At 38.0% G+C, this 24,448-nt stretch overlaps 1 long non-coding RNA gene across 1 annotated transcript in view; it reads left to right on the top strand.

The window, feature by feature from the left end:
* The first annotated feature begins 7,986 nt into the window (after nt 1-7,986).
* The window catches only part of LOC133066196 (uncharacterized), a 44,075-nt gene continuing 27,613 nt past the window's right edge, over nt 7,987-24,448 (top strand). Inside the window, exons 1-2 of the long non-coding RNA XR_009695102.1 lie at nt 7,987-8,079; nt 11,840-11,876. This is a non-coding gene — a long non-coding RNA (uncharacterized LOC133066196). The remainder of the gene's footprint in view (nt 8,080-11,839; nt 11,877-24,448) is intronic.

Genomic DNA, 24,448 nt, shown 5'->3' with positions numbered 1-24,448 from the left:
TTGTTAATGGCAAAAGTGTTTAAAATACAAAAATACTACTCTACTTATAGAATTGGAATTGGAAATGAGTTTAAGTGCTAATTTACTTAGGGGAGCCTAAGTACAGACCAGAAAAAATTTAGTGTTTTCTCTTATTAACTGAAAATCATAAGTTGAAATAAAATATTTCTGAAATTATAATGTAAATCCATAAGAATATGATTTGCTTCAAGCTTTTCAGCAATAGATTGTGCTAAGTGAGGTAAAACTGCATTGTAAACATTGTGAGTTTGGTATCTTTTTTAGCACACTTTGTGCAACCCCTGATCATGGAAGCACAGAATTATACTTTAGACAATGCATTTTGTTGAATATAATTTCCTATTAAATGCCTATTTGTTGAGCTCCCAACCAGGCCTTGTGAAATGGCATAGTTCAATAAGGAAGGCTGTCAAATTCATGTATGATGAGAACACTGGAGTGGCGCTTTGTCGGCTGAGACAAAGATGATCTGGACACTGATCACCATTTATCTGCAAAGAGCGCCGTCTCTAACCCAGCTGTGTCTGTGGCGAGGTAGTACATCCAGTCATGCATTTCCACGGTTCATGCCTTCCCTCTGTTCCCCTCTATCAATTAGTGTGGGAGCTATTTCTGGAGGACACCTAGTTTATCCAAGTAGAGGATTTGTTTTCTAGTCAGCAAATGCTTTCAAGTGGTAATTTAACTGTCAATGAAAAATAAATAAAAGGTGTTGCGAATTCTGTGTGATCTTAGCAGTTCTTGGAAGCTCTGTTGTTATTGAATGTATCTCCCTCTCAGCTGCCTGAGGAACTGAATTTTAATGTCACACATCATGCAGTTCTTTCCTGAATGTAATTGTAGCTTTTCTGATGCCATACTTAGAGCTGTTCAAATGTTTGGCTTCTGGCAAATATTTCCTAATATATTTCCAAATATTTCCACTGCCATCATTCATGACAGTGATGGGTCTGAAGCAATTTTTAATACATTTTTAAATCCCACTAACTTGTTAAATAACCAGAGAAAGAATTCTATATAAATTGAAAATATCTTTATTACCAGAAGAGGTGTCTGGGAAGATATATGAGAAACTGTAAGGATCTGATGTTTTCAAGACCGTGGTTGGTCCTTTGCAGGACTACATCTTAGAAGCCAGTCACCCATCAGAGAGGTGCCATATAGTGTGATGAAGCCTGGGACTGGGTGGACCATTGGTATCTGCCAGCGACTGCTAAATGCCTACCAAATATTCTTTTTTTAAAAAAAGTTTTTGTTTTGTATTGGAGTATAGCCGATTTATAATGTTGTGACAATTTCAGGTAGATATATGCATGTATCCATTTCCCCCCAAGCTCTCCACCCATCCAGGCTGCCACATAACACTGAGAAGTTCCCTATGCTATACAGTAGGACCTTGTTGCTTATCCGTTTTAAATATAGCAGTGTATATGTGTTGATTCCAAACTATCCCTTCCCCTCATCCTTTCCCCCTTCCACCACAATGATAATTTCATTCTCTAATCTCTGAGTCTATTTCTATTTTGTAGATAAGTTCATTTATATCATTTCTTTCTAGATTCTGCATAGAAGGGATGTCATACAATATTTCTCCTTCTCTGTCTGACCTGCTTTACTCAGTATGACAACCTTGGCAACCCACTCCAGTATTCTTGCCTGAAGAACCCCATGGATAGAGGAGTCTGGTGGGCCACAGTCCATGGGATCACAAAGAATCAAACACGACTGAAGTGAATGAGCATGCAGATCCATCCATGTTGCTCCAAATGGCATTGCTTCATTCTTTTTACTGTCTGAGTAATATTCCATATGTACCACATCTTCTTTATCCATTCCTCTGTCAATGGACCCAACCCAATATTCTTTCTCCCCTTCTTATTTTCACTGACGTTAACTCCAATTTAATTCAGAGAGGCAGTGTGCCTGGACTTGGCTAAAAATTTCCAATTTCCTGCAGTTGCAGTGCTCATGTAACATAGTTGTGTTTAGTGAGTTTTTTAGTTGCTAGATGGCACTTCTGGGAAAGGCCTTTGAAAGGGTGCAGACAGGTGCTCAGCTAACACATGCCTCCTTCCCTTCACCTTCTTCCTCTTGCTAGGAATGCAGAGGCCATGCTAGAAGTGGATTAGGCATCAAGTGCCCAGCAGACCACAAGCACATGCTCAGGACAGCTGGGCAGAAAGAGAGGAAGATTCTAAGTCCCCAGTTACAGAGCAAAACCTCTGTTCCAGCCCTGGACCACCTCACCCCAGTTTGTCATTCCTTGAGAAAAGTGAAGCAGTTTATTGAGCAGCTGGTGTTTTGAGTCCCTGTCCTTAGAAGCCAAACACAATTCCTGACCTGCAGTGGAATGCTGCAAGCAAAATGGGAAACTGCACAGAGGGCTTTAAAGATCCACCTACTGGAGGCTGGAGAAGTCCCTGTTTCAGCAAGGCACAGTATTTGGTCAAACTGTGAATAGGAAGAGAGATGGAGCCTGGTTGGTTGATAGTATTGTTGAGTCATTCTAGACCAGCTCTGTCACCCCCAGAGCACTTACTGGGTACGAAGAATGATCCTTTATATTTTCTTTTGCATTTTATATTATAGAGTGCATTCTACTTATGGCATATAAATGAGAGGAATGATTCCAAATACTTTGCATGGTATCCAGCATATGAAAACTATTTTAATAGAAATTTGTTGAATAACTAAATGGGAAAATCTTACCATTCTATCTTTGTCTCACTTCAGAATGTACATAAATGAGGATCCTGCTTTTGTTGGTTTTACTGTTACTTATCTGCCAATTTATTATGCTTTGCTCCAGAAAAGTAAACAGTGTACAGATTGATTAAATAATTAGGTTGGACTTTGTGATAGGTAGTCCTAGACAAACCATGATAGACAATGATGCCGGCCCAGTCACTGGTACTTTGGACCTCTCTTATGGGCAGCAGAGCCTATTAATTAATTCTAATTAATACAACTTCTGATTAATTACAAATTCTAATTAATACAGTCAGAGCCAGACCTAAAGAAATGTAAATGTCACTCATATTAGGTTAGTATCCTGCATGATTTTCCTGACTCCCCTATCTTTAATTGACATCCATTACTACTGTATAACTCTGGGTTGAAGAGGGGAAATCCCACACTGAATAAATAACTCTGAATCTTTCCTGTAATTGGACCCCTTCCTGATGACTTCTAGCCTCACAAAGCCTCCAATTCCCTTCTGTAGCTGTCAAGGGCTCCATTTACCACGATTAGAGAAACGATCTTGCTGCTCTCCTTGACTTTCTGGGTTTTTTCTTGCGTGATTCAGGGTTTGAATCTCTAAAGCTGACAACCAGATTCTAGTATAAGGCAACAACCATCCTTGTTTCCTTAGGACCTTTCCAGTTTTAACCCTGAAGTCCTGGAATTGCAGAAAACCCCTCATTTCTGATCAAATTGGGATAGTTGGTTATACTGGTTACACTTAAGATATGTTATCCTGTTACTTTTCTCAGAGTTTCTGAGTTTTTATCTACAACTACCTTTCTGCTTTCTTTCTTACTTTCATTCTCAAGTGACGTTTGTTGTCTAGTCTGTGCCAAGTATAATGTTAGGTGTTGGAGAAGTACAAACAGTAATAGGATTAGGATCTTCTCACCTACTAAAGGAGACAGATGTATAACTCGCATTACAAAATAGTGTAATAAATACAGCTAAAAAAATTAAAATAAATACAGCTAAAGAAGTGAGAAATATTTTTGAATACAGAGGAAGAAGTAATTTAAGGTACTGGGTGAGTTAGGAAAGGGCTTTATAGAGAAGAGGACATTTGATCTTCATCTTAAAAATGATTAAGTAATCATCAAGCAGGAAGTTGTTGAGTAGTTTCTTCTTACAACTTAATCCTTTTTTTTTTTTCTTTTTAAGGATCCAACTCAAGAATTTGTGTTTTGTTTTGTTTTTTTTTTTGGCTATGCCATGCAATATACAGGATCTTGGTTTCCCACTTGGCTACTTACTCAGTTGTTCAGTCATGTTGGACTCTTTTGCAACCCCATGGATTGTAGCCCAACAGAGGGCCAGGCAAGAACACTAGAGCGGGTTGCCATTTCCTACTCCAGGGGATCTTCCTGACCCAAGAATTGAACCCACGTCTCCTGCATTGCCAGGCAGATTGTTTACCACTAGTACCATTTGGGAAGCCCCTTGGTTCCCCGACCAGAGATCAAACCCATTCCCCCCTCCCGCAAAGTGGAAGCTCAGTGTCTTAACCACTGGACCACCAGGGAAGTCTCAATCCTTCCTTTTTAATGGCGCTTAAATGTGAACAGAAGATCAGTATAAAGACCAGGAAATGGATTCTCATTATTCATGATTTCTTATTTTTTATGAAATTTTTCTCTGTATCTTTCTCCAACCAAGAAATATGGCTTAGTAGTTCTGGCTAAAGAATGCAAACAGAAGTTGTTGGATGGATGGTAAGACTAATTAAAAGGGACAGACAGCTGGGGCAAGCCCTTCTGCCATTTCCTCTTCCCTTTCCTGGAATTCAGAGGTGATGACTGGCACTCCTACAGACATCTTGAACTAAGAGGCAACTTTCAAAATGTACACGAATGATGACAGATCAGAAAGTGGAAGGAATCTGATCCCTGATACTTGTAGAGCAACCACAGGAGTTCTGGGCTATCTACCTCAGGGCTTTTACAAGAGAGGAAACTCATCTTTTGTGCATTTACAACCATTGCTCTTTAGGGGTCTGGATTGTAGGAAGTTAAACCTAAACACAATGGATAACAGCAGACAACCTTTGGCCACATTCCTCTTCACTCCAACTCGAGCTCCCATCTCCCTCCAAACACTGTCATTCTCCTGCAACTTCCACTCTTCTCAAGGTTAGCTCTGTTTGCCCACCACCTCAGCCATCCCATTCCTGTCTATTTATTCTGCGAATTAGTTAATCTATCTACTCCAGACCTCAGCCTAGCTCAGTCCTAATGTTCATGTACTTTCTACTCCCCAAAACTATTTTTCTTATTGTAGATAATTTCCCCCCAAAAAGAGTTCTGTATTAACTCTAACATTTTCCCTCTACTACATATGTTATCTCAAAAATCCCAAAGCTTTCTCAACCAATTTTTAGCTATTTGTTGAAGTTCTGTATTATTTACTATCCATGGAAAAGCTTAGTCCACAAAAGAAACTCTCAACCAAAAACGTACAGATTGAATTTGTCGTGTTAAAAGACTTTTTGCTACTATTTAGTTGCTAAGTCGTGTCCAGCTATTTTGCGACTCTGTGAACTGTGGCCCACCAGACTCCTCTGTCCATGAGATTTCCCAGGCAAGAATACTAGAGTGGGTTGCCATTTTCCTCCTCCAAGGGATCTTCACCCTCAGGGACTGAACCTGTGTCTCCACATCTCCACATCTTGCATTCTTTACCACTGAGCCACCTGTGAAGCCCATGTTAGAAGATAATCTGAGGCACATTAAAATTTCAAGTTTATCTGAGTAAATCAATTCCAATTGGGAAGCACTAGACTAGAAGTGGTTTGGGTGTGCCACAGAAAGGAGTCAGTGTAAAGACTTTTATAGAGAAGTCACATAATCAAAGCAAGAAAGTTATTTAATTGGTTATAGCTTAAGCCACTGTCTTATTGGCAAAGACTAGCTTCTTCTCTGGGCTTCTCTGGTAGCTCTCCTGGTAAAGAATGCACCTGCAATGCAGGAGACCCTGGTTCAACTCCTGGGTCGGGAAGTCCCCCTAGAGAAGGGACAGGCTACCCACTCCAGTATTCATGGGCTTCCCTGGCGGCTCAGCTGGTTAAGAATCCATCTGCAGTGCGGAAGACCTGGGTTCGATCCCTGGGATGGGAAGATACCCTGGAGAAGGACATGGCAACCCACTCCAGTATTCTTGGGTGGGGAATCCTCATGGACAGAGGAGCCTGGCGGGCTCCAGTCCATAGGGTCACAAAGGGTCGGACATGACACAGTACAGCACATCACATGGCTGGCTGTGTGTGAATGGCTGTCTTTAGGTTTTGATTTCTTAACCTTGAGGCATTTTCAGGTTAGAATTTGGGTTGCTTACTTAGGCTGCTAAGGCATTATAGCCACCTCAGTCTAATAACCTTTCTGCTTAATTAATTTAACAATCCAAAGCCCTAATAATTTCTCCACATTTCATTTGCATAATATGAATTGCTTAACAATAATGTAGAGAAAGAATGCAGTTTGGCATTGTTGAGGAGGAAGAAATTTTCCTCTGTCCTTCTAGGTTCTTCTGGCTAGTCTAAGAATTAAATTGACATAAGATAGGTAAATAGGAGAAAATTAAACAAAATTTTAATAACATGCATATATGAGAGAGACCCAGAAAATCTGAGTAAGTTATCAAAATGGCTGAAACCCTCATCTTAAATACAGGATGTTGGGAGTGGTGGTTTGGGATTTCAAAGGCAATTCACATGGAGGTAGAAAAGCAATTGTTTGGTAAACAAATGTTTGCTGGGCCTGCAGAGACAACAGGACACAGAGTGGACTCTGATCTCTAAGAATTTCCCCAGCACTCAGCTCAGATTAATTGCAGATATTCTCTGACGAGAGCTCTATTCCTGTGACAGGCCTTCCATCTAAATTCTTCACACAGAGAGATTCCTCTGTGTGCTAGAACCTGCAAAGTGTAGCTTGGAGATGATGATCCATGTGATGATGACTTTTCTATCTTTCCTCTTTCAGAGGAGGTGATTTGTAGACCCCCACCCCCACCCCCAACTGCCTATGTAATGTAAATAGTGTACACTTAATTTATTGCTATGGTAGCACATTGTATTTGTTAATGTATAAAACGAATTCTAAAAGGTTGACAAATGTATATTTTGTTGCTTAAATGTGTCTTTGCAGAAATTGACAATAAATAAGATATTTTGTGTCAAAAAATAAATAAATAAATTCTTCACACAGTTAGGGGGAAGGTCACAGTTTCTTCCAGTCTTATGGGCCTTGATGGTTTCCAGCTCAGAATAACCCATATGTCAAAGAGACATTTTAGGGAGGGAAAAGTTCTTTTAGGAAGTTTCACGATCCAAAAGCTAAATTGATGGATTGTGGCATCTCATTAAACTGGTCTCTTAGTCCGGTAGCTAGGGGAGTCTAGTTAAATTCACTGCAGGAGGCAGTGACATAGGTGGGCTCTCAAAGTTAGGCCAATAAAGTACAAATGGTCAGATATTTAATAAGAGGCATTTCCATGGAGACAAAAGAAAAACAAAGGTCAATGATTGGAGCAAATTATAAACCAGTTTCTGAACCTGGGACTGTCAGTTGAGAAAATTTCTGAATGTCAAAGCTGAAGCATCTTCTGCAGGTTAAAATGTCTCTGATGATGTCATCAGGTGTTCAGGTAAACCTTCTGAGTGGCTTACACAGCATCAAGCATGAAGATTGCATAAGCATGTGCTGTTGTGGTGATCTCTATCAAGTTTATATCAAGTTATTCAGCTTCAAAGGGCTTCAGAAATGGGCAGCTTTAGTTCTTAACGATTCTGAGTCAAAAGTGGGAGGAAAATTGGAAATGTTACTTTAAGTGTTGTAGTCAAATTTTTGAGGAATCCAGAAGAATTTAGGGTGCAGTACAGTTTATAGAAAAAGAAAACTTTAAAGTCGATTGGCAACTAGAATCTAATATCCACAAGTGTCTAGTATAGTTCCTGCTGAAACACACTTTTTCTCCTTCAGATCACCCTGAGTTCTACCAAAGATAGCCAAATTAAGACTTATTTGCAAAATAAGTTTAGTCTCATTAAACTTGGCCTGCTTATTTATATACGTTTAGCAAGAATAGCAATTGACTATAGAGGTTCCTTTGAATCTGCTTTGCCAGTACATTTCATAAGGAATCTCTAAATTGAACTTTTAAATGGTTCTTGAGACCAGGTGGCCATTCCAAGAACATGCAATAAGACTTGTCTGTACCACTTATAGGTTTGGATGAATTCCTCTCTTCTTGAGGTCCTCCAAATATCCCGAAGTACCTGCATCTGCCAGGAACTAGCATCCTTTATTCATCTATCTGGTAAGGCTTCTGGGATTCCTGTAAGCAAGGTACCAGGCTCTTTTTTCGAGGGGATTTATGGCTCCATAAAGTCAACCTTCATTCCTTAAAACTGTCTTGTCATATTTGATTGACGTTTCAGTCAAAACCATGGTAATGTTTATAGCCAATGTTTTCAATTGTGTCTTCTTGTAATAAAGAAGACAGATTTTTACTGAACTTATATTAATAACTATATTGCCCTGAGGATAAGAATATTTACTAAGAGTTTCCAAATTTGGAGGGATCAGGTAGGGAGGAAAATGATAAATGTTTCGATTTTGCTTACAAATATAATTTAATAAATTGGTATAAATCATAGTGTAAGAGGAAATGTTTCCTTATATCTGGAAAACAAAAAATTTTTAAAACAGTACCATTTCAGACAAAAAGTCATACACATTATAATCACATTTATCAGTTTATTTAGTCCCATGTGATTAATTCTTATTGTTTAATCTTGATCTTCTTTTAGTAATTTTATGGAACCATCAAGTTTTTCATTAGAGTTCTGTAATTCCTTGCCTAATTCAGTGGTATGATCTGAAAGTTATCAGAAAAATATAAGTGTCAAAAAGTCCCTTCTGTGAACCTTCTTGAAGATGAAGCATTTTTGCAAAAGCATCAGAGTGAAACAATAACCATTTATAAATGACAAAAGACTTAAAATGGCATGGTTAAAGATCTGATCACAATGCAATTGACAAAGAAATTTTGTTATTTCTGTGACATTTTAAGTTAATAACTAGAATTGTGACTGACAATATTATATCAGGACATATCTAAATTTGGGGCTTCCGTGGTGGCTCAGCTGGTAAAGAATCTGCCTACAATGCGGGAGACCTGGGTTCCATCCCTGGGTTGGGAAGATGCCCTGGAGAAGGGAAAGGTTACCCACTCCAGTATTCTGGACTGGAAAATTCCATGGACTACAGTCCATGGGGTCGCAAAGAGTTGGACACAACTGAGCAACTTTCACTTCACTTATCTAAATTTTACAAATTTCATGTAGTTTCTAGAATATTTATATTAAAAACATTTATCCACATGATATAAGAAGTTTTATGAACATCCTTTTACAACTCTTCCCATGTAATTTAACATACTATTAATAAACAAGACTAGTTAGTTTAATATTGTTCTTTGAGATATTTCAGGGCCCTCTGAAACATCTCAAAGTTAGCTAGAGGTCAAAAGGACTTCAATATAGAGTTTAATTGCAGAAAGTTTGTCAAAGATATAAAATTTTTTTAAACACTTGGTTAAATAGGATCATAGGTCACTGTGAAACAAAATTTATTTGTGTAATCAAAGTGACAATTAAAAATCTTCAAAGGCAAATACAGAAAGCAGATTATTTAAAAGGTAAAAAAAAATTTACAATCTGTTATCAAAAGTAGATCAATATTCTAAGAAAACTCTGTTCCTCTTAACAAAAAGAAAATCAAATTCTAGTTTTGCACCAGCTTACCTTTAATATTAAAATACATTCACTCACCAAAGCTATCTTGAGAAAGAGGAACAGAGCTAGATGTTTCATGCTCCCTAAAATTAAGGAATATAACAAAGATACAATAATCGAAACAGTATTGTACTGACACAGAAATAGACACAGATCAATGGAACAGAATTAAACTCACACATGTTGGCCAATAAATCTATGACAAAAGAGGCAAGAACATACAATGGAGAAAAGATAATCTTTAATAAGTAGTGGTGGGAAAACTGGACAGCTATAGTAGAAGAATGAAATTAGAACATTCTCTAATACCATATACAAAAAATAAACTCAAAATGGATTAAAGACCTAAATGGAAGACCAGAAACCATAAAACTCCTGGAAGAAAACACAGAATACAATTTATGACATAAATCACAGTAATATTTGGGGGGTTCTGTCTCCTAAAGTAAAGGAAACAAAAGTAAAAATAAACAAATGGGAACTAATCAAACCTAAAAGCTTTTGCACAGTAAAGGTAACCATCAACAAAATGTAAAGACAACCTCCCAAATGGGAGAAAATATTTGCAAATGATATGATCAGTAAGGGGTTAATATCCAAACTATATAAACAACTCATACAACTCAATATAAAAAAAAACCCCAAACAACCTAATTAAAAAATGGTTGGAAGACCTAAATAGACATTTTTTCCAAAGAAAACATACATATGGCTAACAGGCATGTGAAAAGATACTCAACACCACTAGTCATCAAGAAAATGCAAATCGAAACCACATGAGATATTATTCCGCACATATCAGAACAGCTACCATCAAAAGAACACAAATAACAAATATTGGCAAAAATGTAGAGAAAAGGGAGCCCTTGTACACTGTTGGTGGGAATGTAAATTGGAGCAGCCACTATGAAAAACAATATGGAGGTTCCTTAAAAAACTAAAAATAGAACTACCATATGGTCCAGCCATTCCATGCCTGGGTATGTATCCAAAGAAAATAAAAACACTAATTCATAAAGATTCATGCACCCCAATGCTCATAGCAGGGTGATGATGATAAAGTTTTTATTTTCTTAATTTTCTTTCACTGTCCCAATTTTCCTATCAGTTTAGGTACAGGATTTTATTGATTTGAGTCTGCATTTATTTGCATGTCAGCAGTTGGAGAAGTCAATAAAATGGGATATGGAATAATAACCTGAAATATACTTACTCTTGACTCCTAATTGCTCTCCATCCATTCAAGTTTCCCAGATTATGCATTTTGATGTGCCAAAATTAAACTAAAACATCTAATTGTTGGCAATAAAAAAGAGACAGTTATGGAGTAGCAAAACATGTCTTTATTTTTTCTTCAATATTTAAATTATAAAAAGTTTCAGCAGTATCAAACAGTAAAGCTGAAAGAATTTTACAGCCAACACCTGTATACATACCAGTTAGATTCTACCATTAATATTTTCCTATACTTGCTTCATACATAGCTATCCATCTATTTAGCATGCCCTCATCAATCCATTAATCCAGCTTACTGTGCATACTTTTCAAAGCAAGGTACAGACAATATACATCCCTTCTAAGTACTTCAGCATGCATATCATTAATAGAATTCAATATTTTATACTTTTTTCTTTTGTTATAAAATTTATCTACAATGAAATGCACAAATCTTAAATGTACTTTCACTGAGTTTTGACAAGGGCAGGCACCCATGTAACTAAAAATCCTATCAAAATATAGAGCATTACCACTACCTCAGAAAGTTCCCTGCCCTGAACCTGCCTGTCCGCCCCCTTAAACACACAACAAAGGAAAACACTGTTTTAATTTTTTCTACCATAAATGTCTTGCCTCCTGCAGAATTTCATGTAAGTGTTGGGATACCATTCTCCCCCTACATTGCTCAGATTTCTGCCCATTTCACTACCAGAAGCACTAATGGCCTTTGTCCTAGACTCTTTCAAAGGATGTTTGTAATAGCAAGTGATTCTGGAATGCAGAGATGATGTCTGCTTCGAAAGCAAAGAGCAGGTATGCTCACAGGAAAATGCATGTTTAAATAATGTCTGAAAATTAGCTTCATTGGGTTTAGCCAATGAAAAAGTAGGATGTGATCTCTGTTATCAGCTGACATAAGATGTCAAGTTTAAATAAAGAAAAAGGGGTGGTCACTGGGGAAAGGAACCAGAGAAATTTAGTGGGGAACAGCACTTTATGTACACAGTGTCATGGAAGCTTCCCTGAACCTTTAAGAGGTAAGGATTGTTATTCTCATTTTAGAGAGGAAGAAGCTGGTTTTTGTTCTGACATTTGTCAGGTGAGTACCAGAAGCCCCAACCGGACCAAACCATCATTTGAGCCACCATGGAAAAGTAGAGGATCAAGTTAGCAACTTCTCTTTTCTGACTTCAGTTATCTGTAAGACTGAGAATTGACAACCATGAGCCTAGATGCTCACCTTGACTTTCACACTTTCATTCACACACCGTTTGTCTACTACCTGCCACCTTGCCCCAAGATCTCAGCAAACCAGTTTCCAGTAGAATGCACGCCCATTTCCCTGTCATCAATGCCCAACAGTACTTTTGTAAATAGTGATCTAATGGCAGGTCTCCTTGCCCACCTCCCCTTCTGCAACTGTCCTGCTCTGATTTGACCAAAAGAAGGTAAGTTGTATTGGCGTCCCCATACGTGCCCCTGATACATGGCCCCAGGTACTCTGTAAAAGGGGCAGTCCAGAGTGTTGACATCTGTGTGGAGACAATGAATAACTAATAATTTTTGCAAGTAAAGTGCTTTCAATTATTTGTTTTCATCAAAAATGAAAGGAAAAAAAACAAAAAGAGGGTCAGTTAATATATCACTTAATTTGTGATAGTTCATTATGTGATTTTTCATATATAACTTGGAGGCAAAGTAAATAATCTAGTGTTCTTAAAACAACTCTTGCTACTCCCCTCTTCAGTGCTTATAAAGATAAAAATTGGAATGGATTCTGAATCTTGTTTCATTTAGCAATAAATAATATTCATCCATGGCTACATGAACTATGAGAAGGTGGGGGACCAATTCTGTCATTAAGAAATAGATTTCAAAAAAATTATACTATTAACACTTACCACATTTTTAATTTTGTTGTGATACATTACTTCATGGAGAGATAATTCAATCCAGAATAACTTGAAAAACATTTGGAGGCTTATGGTCATAGGAAATATTTTGTTAATTTAAATTTATACTTAAATTCTTTTTGTACAGAGGCTTGGCAGGGGCAAACAAGAGACTTTCAAATATGAATACTGAATAAAGTTCAGTAGAAGGAACAGAAATGGAAATAAAAGTTTAAGAAAAAGATGAAGAAAAGGAAGAGCTTATTCAATATTTGTATTACTGAATGGTGGTAGCAATGTACTTAATTTTTATACTCCATTGATTACTCTCAGAATGCTGCTGTGGTTATATTTTAAAGTTCATGTTTAAAATACACTGCAAATATATCCTTTACAACTATTTATGCTTATAAAACTTTTAGTAATCAGTCTAACAATGTGTGTGTGAGGCAGGGAAAAGGTGAGTCAGTTCAATCGTTCAGTCATGTCCAACTCTTTGCAACTCCATGGACTGCAGTACTCCAGGCTTCCCTGTCCTTCACCATCTCCCAGAGCTTGCTCAAACTCATGTCCTTCGAGTTGGTGATGCCATCCAACCATCTCATCCTCTGTCATCCCCTTCTCCTACTGCCTTCAGTCTTTCCCAGCATCAGGGTCTTTTCCAAGGAGTCAGTTCTTCTCATCAGGTGGCCAAAGCATTGGAGTTTCAGTGCTTCAGCATCAATCCTTCCAATGAATATTCAGGACTGATTTCCTTTAGTACGGACTTGTTGGCTCTCCTTGCAGTCCAAGGGACTCTCAAGAGTCTTCTCCAACACCACAGTTCAAAAGCATCAATTCTTCAGTGCTCATCTTTCTTTATAGTCCAACTCTCATGTCCATACATGACTACTGGAAAAACCATAGCTTTGACTATACAGAGCTTTGTTGGCAATGTCTCTGCTTCTTAATATGCTGCCTAGGTTGGTCATAACTTTTCTTCCAAGGGATCAAGCGTCTTTTAATTTCATGGCTGCAGTCACCATCTGCACTGATTTTGGAGTCCAAGAAAATGAAGTCTGTCACTGTTTCCATTGTTTCCCCATCTATTTGCTATGAAGTGATGGGACAGGATGCCATGATCTTCATTTTTTGAATGTTGAGTTTTAAGCAAGCTTTTCCCCTCTCTTCTTTCACTTTCATCAAGAGGCTTTTTAGTTCCTTTTCATTTTTTGCCTTAAGGGTGGCGTCATCTGCATATCTGAGGTTATTGGTATTTCTTATGGCAATCTTGATTCCAGCTTGTGCTTCATCTAGCCCAGCATTTCTCATGATGTACTCTGGATATAAGTTAAATAAGCAGGGTGACAATATATAGCCTTGACATACTCCTTTCTCAATTTGGAACCAATCTGTTGTTCCATGTCCAGTTCTAACTGTTGCTTCTTGACCTGCATACAGATTTCTCAAGAGGCAGGTAAGGTGGTCTGGTATTCCCATCTCTTTAAGAATTTTACACAGTCTGTTGTGATCCACATAGTCAAAATCTTTGGCATAGACAATAAAGCAGAAAGAGATGTTTTTCTGGAACTCTTGCATTTTTGATGATCCAAAGTTAAAACGGTAGAAGTTTCCAATGGAAAAGGAAAAACAATGATCCAAGGCAAAAGGTAGAGGGACAGATAGATTTCTGAAATTCTTTTGGAGGTACTAGAGCAAAAATATTTGGTAATAACCTCTGTAGAATTTGGAAGCTTAAGTGGCAGAATATAACCTCACCTCCCCTCAACCTGTGCTGGGCAGTAGCTACTAACCAATGTGCTCCTTGAGCACCTGAAATATGGCTAGTCTGAAAAACCGTATTTAGAAACAAATGCTATTAAGTACAAAATACACACTGGGTTTCAAAATTTAGTATTAAAATGTAAACTATGTCATCAGTAATTTATTTTATTTTATTACTTTTTGATCAAGCCACACAGCATGTAAGATCTTAGTTCCCCGACCAGGGATTGAACCTGTGCCCCCTACGATGGAAGCAAGAATTCTTAACTACTGGACCACAGCAAAGTCCCTTCATCAATCATTTTTATATTGATTACATGTTGAAATGATTATATATTGGGTTGAATGAAATATATTATTAAAATTAATGGAACTTGTTTCTTTTTTAATGTGGCTACTAGAAAAATTTAAATTATATAGGGGGCTTGAATCTGTGGCTCATGTGATATTTCTATTGAACAGCTCTGTGCCAAGACAAATGTTTTCCATACCTCAGGCATCCCCAGAGCCCTGCAAGATTTTTGCAATATCTGCTCTTTCTGGTGGTGTTATTATTATGCACTTAATATTAACTCACATTTTTACTTAAAGTTATGTGTAAAGGGAGATACATATCATGGGCCTGATATATTAGCTCAAATTGTTAATAAACATTAAGTAAATATATAACCCTTAAAAAACAAAATGTCTGTGTCTCAGTGCACCTCTGAAATCATGTGATGCAGTAGTAATGGACCCAATTGCATTGGGAAACTCTGCCTGGACTGGGTAAGAGGAGTTTAGGGAGGGATTTCTCTGAATGGTAGGCGCATCCTCAACAGTGCTATTTCCAGCCACCCAAAATCTGGCCATCAAGAGCTGCAGTCCTGGAGGGAGCAGAGTCAGATTACCACTCTGACCGGAAGAGAAGGCATGAAGCAGCCTCCCTAAGGGTGACCCAGACAGCTTCAACAACAAGCATCTCAGTGGCAATCAGGTGGACTGAGAAACAAAGACCTAGCTCTATTTTCCACATCCGCTCAAACACCACCCCCCAACCCTCTATTCTGGTGTGGTCCTCCAAGAGAAGAGGGCCCCACCTTGACAAGTAGGAGTTGAAGTCAGATTAAATCTGATTTAGAAAACAATGTGATTTCTGCCTTCAGTATTGTGAAGGAAAATTCAAATCCCTTACACACTTCTGCAACATGGGGACTGTTTTCCTTATATGTAGATGAAACTCAGATGGCCTAAGGGACCTCCAAGTGACACCTAGCTGACTTCAACTTTGGAAGCTGGGCGATTCCCATCTGCTCCCATTTTGCGATGGTCATCAAGGACACAAGAGAGATGTGATCCTACCCTCTACACACATGAAATCTAATTGGGACCCAAAATATTTTCCCTTCCTATTATCAGGAAAACATCAGGAAAAAACCTTCACTGGCAAACATACATCCAATTCAATTTCCATAAGCAAAATTTAAAGCTATGTTCAACATTCTTTTGGGTCCTCAAAGTAGTTTATTGATGTTTATTTTAATATTTTCCTCTGACCACAAAGAAATAATCATTTGGCAGGCATGGTAAAAATAGTCCGGGATAAAGTCTGACAGACCTGGATTCCAAATCTGAATTCTACCCTTTCCTGTGTGACCTTGGGGACATAATCTTTCTGGGCTGCAATCTCCTCATTTGCAAAAAGGGGAAAGTCATTTTGAGAATTAGAAATAATGTATGCAAACGACCTTGCAAAAGTACCCTAAGTAACCATTATTATTAATATGGTAATTATAGTAAATAATCATTCCTTATTCCTCTTTGTCCTCAAAATCTTCCATCAGCTTTAACACAAAATAAGATCAAACCTTTTATCTTTCTAAGGAAAAAAAAGAGCCTAAATGGTGTTTGTGTGCCTGCACCTGTCTATTAACTCACTTAGTGTCATCATTTCCTGGGAATCAATATGATTATTTGCCCCTGGACATAGTTTCCCAGCAACACACATCTTGAACCAATTCAGGTGAATTTCCTCTGTCATTATGGTCACCTGGCTCTTGCATCAAGTGGCTCCTTGAAACCTTCTATAAATATTAGAACTATGTTGGCTAGAGGGAAATGAGCAAAGGTTATGTTTATACACCATCTTTCTCTTGGGATTTTACATTGAGCAAAGAACCATCAGCTGAGGCCACTAAAGTCTCTTTGAAAGCTGTTGGGTGGGTATTTTTGTGCCCAGCAAACAGAGCAGAAGAGATTTATTCCTAGGGTTTTCTGACCAGAAAGAAAGGAGTATTCCCTCAGTGAATCTTCAACAATTATTGTTGAGGATCAGGAGCGGCCCAAAAAAATAATCTGATTTTCTTGTACAAGGTCTACCCTGACATTTTCTCTCTTTTTCCACTGGGAGCAGGCTGGCAAGTACATTTAAAGCAAAACAAAAGTCAAGTTATTGCTAAACCATTTAGCAAACAGTATATGAAGTTTCCATGTTTTAAGTGTAAATATTATTCACTTTAAATTCCCTTTATCGTTCCAAGTCTGATTTAAAAAAAAAAAATTATGTTTTTTGAATCTCTGCAGGCAAGACATTTACTTTGATATTCACTAAGTAGATTTTTGTGATTGCTCAGCAAACATATTTTTAATAATGATGTATAGGTTTTTTATTTGAAAAATAATGACAATTATTTTTGATAGAATTAAAATATTCCCTAATTTCACTACAATGTTATCAATTTGCTATATTTCTTTTTAATAGTTTTCTTTTGTACAAATGGTTGTTTTATTTTACACTGTTATATTCCATTGGCAAATTGCTTTTTTCTTTTGCATGTTACAGCATTTTCATAGCTATTTAAAAAAACTGGCTTACTACCCAGTTAATATGATAAAATCTCCTCTTTCTCCTACTTTGTCACTGACTATCACTCACAGACAATCACTTAAAAATATTTGCCAGGGTCTTCAATTTGTACCATGTATAGATAAATAAATTACTATTTGCTAGTAAAGTAGTTTTTCTTATTCTGTACTTATACATAAAAATCTAAAGTATTCCATTAGATGTTATGGAAAATATAAAACTTTTTAGTCAACCCAATACAAACAATGTGATCTTATGTAAATTATTTAACTTCTAAACTTAGCCTCTTTATCCATAAAATGGGGATCATAAGAGAGCCAGTTCAAGAAGCTATGAGATCAGGGCTCTCATATGCTAAGCAATCAATAAATGCTGTTGATAAATGTATACTTTAAACAAGATTCATTTCCAGTAAAAAAAAACGGAAAAGGAGCAGTTGGACTTCTACTAACAGAGGTCAAATTAGGTTATGATCTTGCCCAGTGTGTAAGGGGCAGCTGAAGAAATGTAAGTAGTACAATCAATGGATTATGTTATCTCCTGATCCAGCAGTGTTGAGCTGGCAGCTCTGTCTCCAGCAGAGCCACAGACCACAGCGCAGCGTCACCGCAGGTCCCTACTCTGGTCAGCTGGTGCCTCCAGCTAAGCCTACCCGCCCTGCTCCTCTCAGCTGCCAAGCAAATCTTGAAGCTCCACCAGATAACACAGGATGCTTTCCTGCAAAGTACAGAACCTGTTATTTTACTTTAGCCTTCAACTGTCTGGATGTTATTCCAAACACAATTTCATGATTTGGAACTCACATTTGGAATTTCCTGTAAGCTATTTTTCAAAGATTCTGAAATGCCTTATATTAGAAAGAGGAAGAAAAACTACCTGATTTTCAGTGTTTCTTAAAACACTTAAATATCATTTTAGATTTAAAGAAAATTTTAAAAATAGCATAAAATTTCCCATGTGCCTTCTGCAAGATCCCCTAATTGTGAACATTTTACCATGCTTACTCCTTCTCTCTTAGCTTTGAGTCACTCAATACTGTGCATGAGTTCAACACGTTGTCTTTACAGCCACTTCCTTCATGTGAACTGAGATGTTCTCTGTGCTATTTGTCCTTAATTTACTACTCAGTGTATGTTTTCAAAATATATCTCTATAATATAGATAGACATTTATATAATTAATCAAAGTGATACACACGTATAGTCCAAAAACCAAATAGAAATGATGTGGAAAGCTACAGGTCCACCCTCAGCTCTGCTTGTCAGAGGCAGTATCTTTTAAGAAATCCTTTTTGCTTTGGGTTTTTCCAAACCCACACATCTCAAAACAATATACTTCTACTGCTATTTCATACTAGTCAACTCAGACATTTAGTTTTAACTTCGTACCACAAAGAAAAGAATTTAACTCATTTACTCCTTCTTTCTCTTAGTAATATTATTCTTAATTCTTATACTAGTCACCTCTGTATCTTCAACAACATACTTAAGTCTCAACTTTGGCTCCAGCCACCAAAGAATGCCAACTGACCCCCAGCTTGGTAAGCAGAGGATATTAAGTGAACTAATTCCTTACCCTCTTCCCTTCACCTAAACACTTTACCTTTACTTTTACATTGGTGATTTCCAACATTTTCATTCTGTTCTAGAAGCATCATTCAAATGTCCATAATTTGTCTATGAGTTCATCGTACAAAGTGGGAAACTGACAAGAATTGATGTTTCCATGACCAGGAAGCACACTCAAGAGTCCTTCTCCACAAGGCCAGATCATGACCACCTGTCTCTCAGTGGAGAAGATTCCCGTGTCAAACCAAGGGGGATTCCACCTTTTACCTCCACCAAATCCCTGAGTTGTATCTTTGTGATTTCCCAACTCCTGGCTGCTACCTGATCAGTCATTGTCCTGGCATCTGTGTTTTGTCTCTGGCTTACTCTTCCCTTCTCAGTCTCTGTGAACATGTAGGAACATCAACCCCTACCCTCCCACTCCCCTTAACCCCCTTCACCCCTACCCCCAGTACCAGAACTCACTGCTTTGGTTTGCCCTAGGAAATCTGCTCACTTTCCTTAGAACAACCTTCCAATTTAATTACTTGCCAAGGATGAAACAAATTCAGATTTTGCACAAATTCTAGATTTCTGTCTTCTATTGAAAAGTATAAGACTGGGTAACTCCGGGTTTGAATTCTGCAGCCATGGGCTAGGGGGTCACCATACTAGCTTTCTTCCTGTTACCTGTCTGAACCCAGTGGTAATGGGTTTTCAATACATACTTACACTTGGTCTCCTTGGCTCCAGCCCCACATCTCACTCCTGCCCCAATCCAAAATCCCGCTCAGCTTCCCCAGGGCAGACTGTGCCTCTTCTAGGCTATGTAGCCCCTCCTTATATCTTCTCCCCTGTTATTTACTCAACAGGTGGTCCACAGGCCAGAACAGCCTCAGTAACATCACCTAGGAGTTTTTCAGAGACACAAAACCTCTCACCCCACCCTAGATCTGAGCCCTAATCTGCAGTTTAATGATATATCCTATAGTGTGCCAATGAGGAAAAGAGCGGGCCTGGACTATAGTTTCCTTGCCTTGTTCGTTGGGCGGCATTCTCTTTTTCCTGTCCTCCTAAACGTACTGAATCCTCTGATGCATGGATGTCCCTTATTCCTTTCAGTTCATCCTCAATTGTTTGGGTCTGTTTATTTTTTATTTTCACTCCTTCTCCATTATTTAACGGGATCTCTAGAGGCAAAGGAAAAAAAAAATGGGTGGTCAGTAATTCAGCAAGCGATTTGACAGTTTTCAGACACAGGTCTTAAAACACTAGAGTATTAGAAAATGTTACCATGCCCTCCTTTTGTTTTGTTTGCTTGGTTGTGTTTTACAGCTGTTCTCTCTGTAAGTACACAGATGTGAGAGGGGATGATGGATGGTTACGGCTTTGATAGGGCAGCTCCTTACATGGGAGTCTCCTGATGCTCCTTGGTTGCATAACTGAGCAAGGGATTGTTTGCCTGCAGCGCAGAAAACCAAATAGATAGCAGGTGTTTGCAACAGGTAAGGGTTTATTGTAGGGCGCCAGACAAGTGAGTGGAGACAAGCCTCAAATCCACTGTCACTTGCTCTTTGAGTTAGGGGGGTGGTTTAATGGGAAGAACAAAGAAGCTGGGGCTAAGTGTCATCTTGTGACATTTCTCTCCATTTTTTAAAAAAATTGAAGTATAGTTAACTTACAATGTTATGTCAGTTTCAAGTGTACAGCAAAGTGATTCAGTTATACATACATATTATTTTTCAGATTCTTTTCCATTGTAGGTTATTACAAGTTAGCAATTATAGTTTCCTGTGCTATACAGTAGGTCCTGTTGTTTATTCATTTTATATACAGTAACGTGTATTGTTAATCTTAAACTCCCAATTTATCTATCACCCTTCCATCCCCTTCGGTAACCAGAGATTATTGTTTTATGTCTGTGAGTCTATATTTGTTTTGTAAATAAGTTCATTTGTATCATGTTTTAGGACTCCACATATAAATGATATCATATAATATTTGTCTTTCTTTTGTGATATTTCTTTTTTGTGTGTGTGTGATATTTCTTAATCATAGTTTTGAGAGTCAGGATGCCTACAGTTTTGAGCCTCTGGTCTGGTGGTCCATGACCGGGGGGCGGGGGGTTCTGCTAGCTCATCCTGCCCTAGAGAAAATCTGAGTCTGTATGTCAGTGATAAGTTGACAATGGCCATTTTAGCATATTAACAATGTTATCAACAGCAGCAATTTTAGTCCCTTGACTCTGGTTTGATTATAAACTTCAGTCAGCATGGGATTGAGGTCAGAGGGGACAAGACAGGGATCAGTTTAGGATAGAGAAGTTAACCGTAAACTCCTCAGAGGAATTCGGTCTTAGGGGGACTTGGTTTCAGTTGATGACTTTACACCTAAGAAACTCAGAGACATTGCTGTCTGTACGACACACCTGTCTTCCAGGCAGACTTATCACGCCGCCATTCTGCCAGAAAACACCAGCATTAAAAAAGCAAATTGGAAATTACAGTAAAGACAAAGAGAATGAAACAGCTTAACAGAATTGTATAAAGCCACGTTTCTTTGTTGTCCTGAGAGTATTTTTATTTTTAGCATCACGACTGCTACTGTACATTGTCCCAGCCAGTCATCCAAGTATTTGTGGAAATTAACTGCAATGTTGTGAATGTTTCACAGATGGATGAACTAAAACTGATGAGAAAACAAACTGGTTCTGATCTTTTCACCATTTGGAGAATCTGAGTTTTATCTGACTGAAATAAATGTTTTCAATGAGAAACTGCATCATGTAGGATTTCTTTTCCTGCCAGAAATGGAATACCCAACTAAAAGTGGCCTGAACCGGTGGTTCTCAAAACGGCTGCATATTAGAATCACCTAGGAAACCTGACTCCTCACCTGGTGAAATCTGATTTCAATGGTCTGGGGTGTGGACATGGGCATTGAGAGGAATCATTCTCAAATGCAGCCAAGGATGAGAACCACCTGCTTAAACAATGCAGACGATTATTGTTTCACTTAACCAGAGTCCTGGAGATGACATTGTAGGGATGGCTCAGGGACTCTGTAATGTCATCAAGGGCTCAGGCTCTTCCCGACTCTCTCGTTAGTCATGCTCAGCGTGTTGTCAGCGTCTGCCCTCCCAGACACAGATGGCTGCTGTCGCTCTGAGCATAAAGTGTTCAAACACAGCAGGGAAAGTGAAGCCAAAACCACCTCCTCCTCTTTGTCAGCGAGGAAGACTTTCTAAGAAGCTCACCTACCTCCACCCCAGGCAATTTCTCTTATTTCATTGGCTAAAACACAGCCACCCAAAGACCAACTGCTGGCAAAGAAGAATGGCTTACATCCATTGTTGCTGTTACAAAGCAAAATGAGGGTTCCATTAAACTAAGTAAAAAGAGGGGAAGGCCTTTCGGTGGGCAACCAACAGTGTCTGTCCCTGTAACCTCATTATCCAAAGCGAGTCAGCAATAACTCATCATTAACCCATGGAATAACATCAGGCTCTGCTGGACCTGAAACTAGTTTTTAAATTTTCTTTTGGGGCAGTTCTAACTCTCTGTATGGAGTACTATTTTATGACTTTTTCCTTCTTAGAGGTCTTCCCAAAAAATGAAGGGAATATAGAATTTTTAAAAATAAAATTTATTACCATATGGGCCACTGACACTTTTATAAATCTAAGATACATTATGGGATTTTACTGATCTTATTTTTCTTATTTCATATTTTGCCACTTCATCACTTAGGGAACTCATCATACACCAATTTATCCTAGCTATATTTTTAAAAGAATTAAGTTATACAAAAAATGAAAAAAAAAAAGTTATACAAAAAATGGAAAATGATGCCATCACTTAAAAGATAATGCACTGTCTTTAAAAAATATATTATCCTGCAGTTTTCTTATCATAGTGCCCAAAGTATTGCCTTCATTTTCCAGAAGGAATAAAAGAAGACTTGGAGGGACTATCTTTATGGTTTGCTTCAAGATTTCATAGAACAAGTTGAGAATTCAGAATTTTTCATTTTCCATTCATAGTGGCAAATAAAAGGAAATTGATAGAGGAAGATGTTTCAAAGTTATTAGATGAATCAGAAGATAAATGCAAAGAGGCAGGTAGCAGCACTCTTAGACTCTGTTAATGATGGCAAAATTGGTCAGGTTATGAGCTTTTAGATGAATATACTGTAGATGAATCTTCTCAAAACTCAAGAATTGATAAGTGACCTACATATTCCCAAGGACACAAAAGAAATGTGGTATTTTCATCCAGTTAGTCATTTGACAGGAAACATGTCACTATGCAATATTTTGGGACAAGAACTTGGACCATCTTGTTTTGCCAAAATGATGTATGATGATACTCTTTAATCTTTTTTATTGTTTGTGTGTCAATGAGTTGAAGACATGTTCAAATTCTTGTGAACATTTCAAATAAAGTTGTTTTTTTCTTATTACCACTTTATTCTGCAAATTAATCATAAAATGACTTCAAAACGCTAATGAGCACTTTTCTTGGTATACTGATAACTATACAAACAAACTGGAGAAGGAAATGGCAACTCACTCCAGTACTCTTGCCTGGAAACCCACAGATGGAGGAACCTGGTAGGCTACAGTTCATGGGGTCATGAAGAGTCGGACATGACTGAGTGACTTCACTTTCACTTTTCACTCTCATGCATTGGAGAAGGAAATGGCAACCCACTCCAGTATTCTTGCCTGGAGAACCCCAGGGACAGAGGAACCTGGTGGACTGCTGTATGGAGTCACACAGGGTCAGACACAACTCAAGTGACTTAGCAGCAGCAGCAACATACAAATAAACATTCAGGTTTCTCAACTGTGAGCTCAGAATCCTTCATTAGTGTTGACAAGAAAAACATATTGATTATCTTGTTTAGGAGAGGCACTGTGTCAGGCTTTGACAATATACAAAAACCTGTGTCTGCTCTTAAAGAGCTTATATCCCTGTTGGGGGTCAGGGATACGAAGTCTCTTCCATTAGGTACAGATGCCTCATTAAAGTTTTTCATTTCTAGTTGTAGGACATCCTCAGACATAACCCCTCCCAGTTGTACTATCTTACAAAGTGATATTAATAGAATATCAAAACCAAGAAATTGACACTGAAATAATCTATAACACTTATTCAGATTTCACCAGCACAGACTTATTTGTGTGTGTGTGTACCTCTATGCAATCTTATCACAAGTAAATCCTTGTGAAACCACCACTGTAATCAAGATACTTAATTGTACATCACCTTAAGACTTGCTCTTTTCACTCCTATATAGCCACATCCCCCCCTCCCCATCTTTAACCCTGGCAACCACTAATACATTTTCTGTCTCTGTATTATTTCATGTATATTGTATAAATGGAATCATGAAGTGGAATGGCATCAAAATATCCTTTTGAGATTGGCTTTGTTTCAGTCAGCTCAAATTTCTTGAAGTTAATCCTAATTGTTGCTTGTATCAGTAATTTGTTCCTTTTTATTGCTGGATAGTATGCCATGCATGGTATGAAAGTGCTAGAGATTATTTAGTCACTGAGGGACATGTGGGTAGTTGCCAGTTTGGTGCTATTAAAAATAAAGCTGTTATGACAGTCATG

This window comes from Dama dama, chromosome 12 (assembly GCF_033118175.1).
Source record: "Dama dama isolate Ldn47 chromosome 12, ASM3311817v1, whole genome shotgun sequence".
Taxonomy (NCBI): Eukaryota; Metazoa; Chordata; class Mammalia; order Artiodactyla; family Cervidae; genus Dama; species Dama dama.
This window is presented reverse-complemented; position numbering and strand designations above follow the sequence as displayed.